This window comes from Bison bison, unplaced genomic scaffold (genome assembly GCF_000754665.1).
Source record: "Bison bison bison isolate TAMUID 2011002044 unplaced genomic scaffold, Bison_UMD1.0 scf7180017864376, whole genome shotgun sequence".
In the NCBI taxonomy this organism is placed as follows: domain Eukaryota; kingdom Metazoa; phylum Chordata; class Mammalia; order Artiodactyla; family Bovidae; genus Bison; species Bison bison.
The window spans coordinates 7003437-7010696 of NW_011494948.1; positions in this window are offsets into that span (position 1 = coordinate 7003437).

The window sequence follows — 7260 nt, forward strand, 5'->3', positions numbered from 1 at the left end:
GAGACACATAAGATGCAGGTCCGATCCCTGGGTCAGGAAGATTCCCTGGAGAAGGAAATGGCAACCCACTCCACTATTCTTGAATGGAAAATTCAATGGACAGGGGAGCCTGATGGGCTATAGTCCATGGGATCATAGAGTCAGACACGACTAAGCACAAATGCATACACATATATAACATTTTTATTTGTGTAAATTCTGTTTCTCCATGTTGTGTAAATCAGAATTTATTCCTTTTTATTGATGAGTAGTATTCCAATGTACCATTTGATGGATATCTGAAATGTTCCAAGCTTTGCTATTATGGATAAAACTGCTCTGAATATTCTTAAACAAGTCTTTTTATGGAAATACATTTTTGTTCTCTTGGATAAATAACTAAGATTAGAATTACAGAGTCATTATGTAGCTGCATGTTTAGATTTTTAAGTAACTTCCAGAACCCTTCCCAAATTAGTTGTACCATTTTACATCCCAACCAGTAAAAGTTTCAGTTGCTCCACACTCTTACCAACATTTGGTTTATTTATTTTTAAAATTCTAGATGTCTCAGTGAGCTATCACATCACTGCGATTTTAGTATACATTTTCCCTGATGACTAATGGCATTGACAATTTATTGTTAGGTGTTCATTACCATTTGTATAATTTCTTTTTATGAAATATCTGTTCAAATCTTTTGCCTATTTTTTAAATTGGGTTGTCTCTGTTTTTTATTATTGAGTTGTAAGAGTTCTTTATGCATCTTTGACATCAGTTCTTTCTCAGGTATATTTCTTGCAAGTATTTTTCCTGTGCTGTGACTATTTAATATTTTACTAATGATTTCTGTTAATAATGAGACATTTTAGATTTCAGTGAAGTAATTTTTTTTTCGTTTATGGTTATTTCTTTTTATGACATAAATATCCTATGTTTAATGCTGAATCAAAAAAGATCCTTCCATGTTTGCTTCCCAAAGCTTCTTAGCTTTAGCTGGGGGCTTCCCTGGTGCCTCAGACAATAAAGAATCTGCCTGCATTGCAGGAGACCAGAATTCGATCCTGAGGTTGGGACGATCCCCTGGAGAAGTGAATGGCAACTCACTCCAGCATTCTTGCCTGGAGAATCCCACCGACAGAGGAGCCTGGTGGGCTGCAGTTTATGGAGTCACAAAGGGTCAGACATGACTGAGCGACTAAGCACACTAAGCTCACAGGTATACATTTTGAATTTATTTTGGGGTATGGAGTAAGACAAAGATCAAATTTCTTTTCCTTTTTATTAAAAAAAAAATGATTATCAAGTTAACTTGGTACCATTTCCTGGAAAGACTTACTTCCCCAGACAAGGAATTGCCTTCCCACCATTCCTGTACTTCTTTGAAATACAGGGTTTTGTTTTTTTGTTTTTTGTTTTTGCTGGAGGGGTGTACAATTTTATGTTCTTATTCACTTTAAAGAGAAATGTAAAACAAGTGAGCAGTTCTTACTTTGTGTAAATATTACAAAACTTTCTCACTCTCCCCCAGCAAAAGCCAGTCATGATAGACCAGTTGAATCTGGCCCTTGTTGTCATCTTCCTTTCACAGACAAATTCTGTTTATTACACTGAACAGAACAACTCTGTTCTCTGATGAACAACTCTGATGATTCAGAGATCCAGGAAAGCAATGAATTAGCTTTGATTCATGGGGCACTTCCTTTAGTGCCACTCACCAGCTGTGGTTTGTGGGTGGCTCATCTGCTACCACTCTCCAACAAATACCCTGCCTTCTACAATTCTGAAATCCTTATATCCAAAAAGTTCAGATTTTTCTCATTCCCAGGGATCTGCATGTCTTATTTGCCTTTGTCCTAATGTCTAAGAAATTTTATTCATATCACCAGGGACTTTCCTCAACCTCCTCAACAGTGTTAAATATTCTCTCCTAGATGACCCATGCACATAGGTCATAATGGATTATATCACTGATCCACAGTTTTCTGATTATTCATCCTGTATTGCTCTCTCCTTCTCACAGATGGCCTAAATATAAACCTATAGAAAGTATAAACCTATCTTTCTCTGCACCTTAGTAAGTCAAAACAATAACCACAACAATAGTAGATTTTCTGGATGAAAAAATTTAAATTTTCCAATGTAGTTTAAATGTCAAACGTCTTCCACCTTACACTTAAGTATATTTATATTTACTAGATCTCACAGCCTTTGATCATTTGGTTTGGAAACCATAATCATCTTCCTGTGTTCCAGAACAGAGGGGAAAAAACTTCCTGGAACAAATAATAAACACCTGGTAGATATTTTTAAGTTTCCTTATATATGAAGATTGAAAGAACGATTATAGTAGGACCTTTGAGGCACATCTTCTCAAGTGTCCTACATGGAATCTACTGTTTATCGTCTACACACTAAATTTCTAACACATTGTTGAGATTCTGTAAAGAAAGTACACTAATAAGTAGATGGAGCCCCAAGTTTGCTGTTAACTGGCTATGTGTATATATTAGTGAGGGGAAACTGGATTTTGCTGCAGTAATAGCGATCTTGAACACTGTAGTTGTCTCACTCACACTGCAAGACTCATCATGGGTCAGCCACAACCCTTTTTCATATTGCCATCACTCTAAAAATCAGGAAAACTGCCATCACTGAGACAAAGAGAAAAGAGACAGACATGACAATCTGTACCCTGACTCTTAAAGCATCTTCCTGAGATTACTAATGGCCACTGGCCACTCCTGAGTTAATCAGAGCAGAATCTTCAGTTAGGAAGGATATTTAGAATGCAGCATTTAGTCAAAGTAATTCAATCTAACAAATAAATAATTTTACAGAAAACATATATTGTACCTGAATCTAAGTTTCCTCAAATATAAAATGACAAGTATGCAATGATAAAATAAATTACTTCATAGGGTTATATGGATTAATGGAGATAATGATTTTTAAAAAATACTTAGCATGTTTCTACAATAGCCAGGACATGGAAGCAACCTAAATGTCCATCAACAGATAAATGGAAAAAGAAGATGTATTACATATACACAACAGAATTATTACTCGGCCACAAAAAGAAATAGAATAGTGCAATTTGAAGAAACATGGAAAGACAAAAATAAATATCATATAATATTGCTTATGTGTGCAGTCCAGAAAAATGGAACAGATGAACTTATTTGCAAAGCAGAAATAGAGACACAGATGTAGAGAACTCATGGATACCAAGGAGGGAAGGGGGGATGGGATGAATTGAGAGATCAAGATTGACATATATACATTACTATGCATAAAAGAAATAACTAATAAGAACCTACTGTAAAGCACAGGGAACTCTGTGTTGACCAAAATGGGAGAGAAATCTAAAAAAGAGGTGGGGTACATGTATACATATAACTGATTCACTTTGCTGTACAGCAGAAACTGATATAACACTGTAAAGCAACTATACTCCAATAAAATTTTAAATATTCATTAACTAATTAAAAAACACTTAGCATGACACCTTGCTTGTAATTATTGCTCAGTAAATGTTTGCTTAAAACGTTGGAAAAAAGAAAAAGGACCTTGGTTGCTATATCTGTCAAATAAGTAATAAACTCAAATAGTTCCATGGTGTCAGGGTGTTAGCTGCATGGTTAAAACAACTAGAGATAATTGAGAAGTGCTAGTCATTCAGTCATGTCTGACACTTTGCAACCCCAGGGACTGAAGCCCACCAGGCTCCTGTGTCCATTTCTCTTCTGTCCATTCTCCCTTGGGAATGGCTACCCACTCCATATTCTGGCCTGGAGAATTCCATGGACTACACAGTCCAGAGGATCACAAAGAGTTGGACATGACTAAGTGACTCACTTCCACATCTTTCTCGGCCTTTTGGGATGCTGTTCTTATGGAATTCCCCAAGTTAGAATACTAGAGTGGGTAGCCATTCCATTCCATTCTCCAGGGGATCTTCCCAACCCAGGGATCAAACCCAAGTCTCCCGCACTTCAGGCAGATTCTTTACCTGAACCACCAGGGAAGCCCAAGAATACTGGAGTGGGTAGCCTATCCCTTCTCCAGCAGATCTTTCCAAAAAGAGGGCTTATTCTGATATTGCCTCACAAACGCAGAATATCACTTTCAGTGTGTTTTATAAGTCAAGCAAATCACTAAGGTCTGCAGTGTTCTTATCCCTTTACTAAAATAAGTTAGCTAAAAAATGAGGGTTTTGTTACAGGGAAAAATATTATAATAGATGTGTGGTGGCTTATTTATCTCGCATTTCCCTAATGCCTAATTAGGTTGAATATCTTTTCATAAGCTCGTTTGATATCTGTCTATGCTCTTTATGAAGTGTCTGTTCAGATTCTTGATCCGTTTTTAAATTTGCTTTCTTATTAAGTTTTGAGAGAATTTTAAAGATATACCCTAAATATGCCTTTTGTTAAATATGAGATTTATAAATTTTCCTAGTCTCTAGTTATCCTTTTATTCTATTTATAGGCCTTGTGCAAAAAGTTGTTGTTGTTTTTAATTGATGATGTCCAATTTACCAAGTTGCTTTTTCTTTTATGGATCATGCTTTTGGTGTCAGGTCGAAGAAGACTTTGCACGACTCAAAGTCACTAAGTTTTTTCTCCTATATTTTCTTATAAAAATTTTGAAGTTCTAAATTTTAAACTTAAATCTATAAACCATCTTGGGTTAATTTTATATAGTGTGAGGTATAAGTCACGGTATGACATTAGCAAAAAGATTTTTTGGTAGATGTCCTTTATCACCCTAAAAGTTCCCATTTTTTTCTTAGTTTGCTCAGAGGTCTTTTCATGGATACTTATTATGTTTTGTCAAATGTTGTTTCTGCATGAATAGCTAAAAACATGTGTTTTAACATTTTAGTCTGTTAATATGATGGGTTACATAAATTGTTTTTCAAATGTTGAACTAGCATTCCGTCCCAGGACAAATCTTACTCCGCTATTATATATTGTTCTTTTCATATGTGGCTAGACTCTGAATTGCTAATATTCTGTTGAGGATTTTTGTGGCTATGTTCATGAGGAAAATTGGTCTGTAGTTTTCTTTTCTTGTACTGTGTTTTGGCATCCGGGAAATCCTGCCCTCATAAAATGAGTTTGGAAATCATCTCTCTTCTTTAATTTCTTGGAAGATACTGTGTAGAATTGGTGTGATTCCTTCTTCAAATGTTTGGCAGAATTCACCATTGAAACCATCTGGAATTGGAGATCTCTGGAAATTTTTAAACTACAAATTCGATTTCTCTAATAGACATAGCTGTATTCATGTTACCTACTTCTTTGTTGAATTTTAATATTTTATAGCTTTCAAGGAATTGACCCACTTCATCTACATTATTAAATGTATGTGCATAGAACTGTTCTTGGTATTTGCTTATTTATATTTCAATGTCTGTAAAAAAAAAAACGTCTATTCTCTTTCATTGCTAAAAATGATAATTCTGTCTTTTTGGTAATTTCAGTTATAGATATATCAATTTTATTGATTCTAATATACAATTTCCTATCTATTTATTTTTTTTACTATTTTGTTCTGTTTTCTGTGTATCTCTGACCTACCTTTTGATTCTTTCTGATTTCTTTGGGTTAATATTCCTCTTCATTTTCCAGTTTCCTAAGATGAAAACTTAAATTGTTGATTTGAGACTTTTCTTCTTTTCCAATACAAGTATTTAATGCTACAAATTTCCTTTGGAGCACTGTTAAGCTTCATTCCATACACTTTCATATATTGTACTTATATTTTCATCCAGATCAAAATAATATCTTTCAATTTTCCTCAAGGCTTCATCTTTGACTTCATGGATTATAAAGAATAATGTTTTTATTTGAGGATTTTCCAGCTATCTTTCTGTTATTGATTTCTAATTTAATTAAATTGTTTTCAGACAATGTACTTTGTATGAATTCACTTCTTTTACATTTGTTAAGTATTTTTTTTATGATGTATGATTTGGTCTGTTAATATATTGATGAATGTTTCTTGGACACCCAAAAAGAATGTGTATTCTACTGTAGTTGGATAGGGTGTCCCATGAATATCAGGTAGACCCAACTGACTGATGGTGATGTTGAGTTCTTTATACTTGATAACTTAATGTTACCTTGTTTCAACAAATATAGGAGACAAGTTTCAAAAGGTACCTTCTAGCTATATTTTGATTAGTGTTTGAATTGTATCTTTCTTCATCCTTTTATGTTTAACACAGTTTACTTAAATCATATGGGAAATGTTGAATTGTTGTAGTCATTTTATCTTTTTTTTAATATATATTATTTGGCTACACCAAATAATAAATATAAAAAAAAAAAAATACAGTCAGCAAAAACAAGACCGAGAGCTGACTGTGGCTCACATCATGAACAGGATCCTTATTGCCAAATTCAGACTGAAATTGAAGAAAGTAGGGAAAACCACTAGACTATTCAGATATGACCTAAATCAAATCTCTTATGATTATACAGTGGAAGTGACAACTAGATTCAAGGGATTAAATCTGATAAACGAGTACCTGAAGAACTATGGATGGAGGTTCGAGACACTATATAGGAGGCAGGGATCAAGACCATCTCTAAGAAAAAGAAATGCAAAAAGGAAAATTGGTTGTCTGAGGAGGCCTTACAAATAGCTGTGAATAGAAGAGAAGGGAAAGGCAAAGAGAAAAGGAAAGATATACCCATTTGAATGCAGAGTTCCAAAGAATAGCAAGAAGAGATAAGCCTTCCTCAGTGATCAATGCAAACAAATAGAGGAAAACAATAGAATGGGAAAGACTAGAGATCTCTTCAAGAAAAGCAGAGATACCAAGGGAATATTTCATGCAAAGATGGGCTCAATAAAGGACAGAAATGGTATGGACCTAACAGAAGCAGAAGATATTAAGAAAAGGAGGCAAGAATTCACAGAAGAACTATACAAAAAAGATCTTCAGGACCCAGATAACCATGATGCTGTTATCACCAGCCTAGAGCCAGACATTCTGGAATTGGTAGTCAAGTGGGCCTTAGGAAGCATCACTACGAACAAAGCTATTGGAGGTGATGGAATTCCAGTTGAGCTATTTCAAATCCTAAAAGATGATGCTGTGAAAGTGTTGTACTCAATATGCCAGCAAATTTGGAAAACTCAGTAGTGGCCATAGGACTGGAAAAGCTCAGTTTTCATTCCAATCCCAAAGAAAGGCAATGCCAAAGAATGCTCAAACTACTGCACAATTGCACTCATCTCACAGGCTGATAAAGTAATGCTCAAATT